Below are 1,487 nucleotides of genomic sequence, written 5' to 3'. Positions count from 1 at the left end.
ATTAGGAAATAAAAGCCCTAGCCTAAAACTTGGATTTTTAATCTCCACATATCTAATATAAGGGTAGAGTTTCATCTTACCCAACCTTGTAGGCATCTTGATTGGGTTCCCTTCCTCATCTTCTTCAGTATCACTGCCAGCTAAGCTCTCCAACCCATCTGAATTACAAACCTCATCTGAACAATAACCTTCATATCCCATTTCTTCAAATTCTGGAACAACATCTGGGTCCCCATTGACATTTTCATCAAACTCTGCATCATCAAACACATCATGCTCCAATTCATAGTCTGAATCGGTATACCAGTCACTTAGCTCTGAATCATCAGTGTCTTCTTCCTCTCCAGGCTGAAAGTGTTTTTTTCCCTTATTCCTTGTGTTGTACCTTGCAGCTTCAGGGTTCCTCCCATATCCACTCTTCTTAGATTTTTTTCCAACAACATGATGCTTCCCCTTTTTTTTCTCCTTCAACCTCTCCTCCAACTCATCAGCTAACTGCTGCCCCACTTTAAATGCCTCAGATGCCCTCTTTTCGGCAGCTTCTCTCTCTTTCTTTTCAGCCTCTTCTCTAACTGCTTTCTATCTCTCTTCTTGTTTCTTCTTCTCTTCTGCTTCTCTTGCACTTGTCTCAATTTCTTCTCTGCTAAGTCCATTTTCAGCTTGGCTTTCTCTCCTATCAGCTTCACCTCTCTCTTTCTGTCTTATCTCTTCAAGTTCCCTTGCCAGATCATCTTTAAAACCAGGAGGCCAAGGTCTTCTGACACAATGTTTCATCCTTCTTTCTCTTTTCTCAGCTACTTTCTCACTAGACTGCTTAAATGTTGTTTCTTCACCCATGTGCAAATCACTCACAAGATCAGACAAACCTGCAAAGGTTCCTTGACTTGGTCCAGGCCCATTTACTTCCTCACCAGCCCTATTTACATCCTTAACATGCCCATTTAATTCCTCACCAGCCCCATATACCTCCTCACCATCCCCATTTACATCATCCCCATCCCTATCTAAGTCCACAACATCATCCAAGTCAATTGCTGGTCCTAAAATTTCCTGTAGTGGCACAGCATCTACAACCACATCAAAATTTTCAAATCTTGGAGGCATTCCCTCCTTACTACTATATAACTGACTTGCCATCAAATTAGCTTCAAAAGCAGCTTTCTCCTTATCTCTAGCAGTTTGGCTATTCAAAGGATTCTCCCAATCCAGGTCATCAGGCCTATCAAAATCAGCTAGAGCTTCATGATACTTCCTTTTCCCTCCACCTGTGATGTACACAGAAATCTGCCTCTTCTTCTTTGGTATTGCATTCACCATCTCTATAGCATCACCATCACTTTTTATCTGAATAAACCCCATATTTGCAGGGGTTTTTGGAACTTTGAAGTGATAGGATATTGGCTTCTCCCTATACCCTAATGTATATGCGATGTTGTTCATCTCCACCCATGAAATTTTCTCCGGATCCAACCCATCCAAATAAATCT

Source organism: Fragaria vesca, linkage group LG1 (assembly GCF_000184155.1).
Source record: "Fragaria vesca subsp. vesca linkage group LG1, FraVesHawaii_1.0, whole genome shotgun sequence".
Taxonomy (NCBI): Eukaryota; Viridiplantae; Streptophyta; class Magnoliopsida; order Rosales; family Rosaceae; genus Fragaria; species Fragaria vesca.
Note: the sequence above shows the minus strand (reverse complement) of the source record.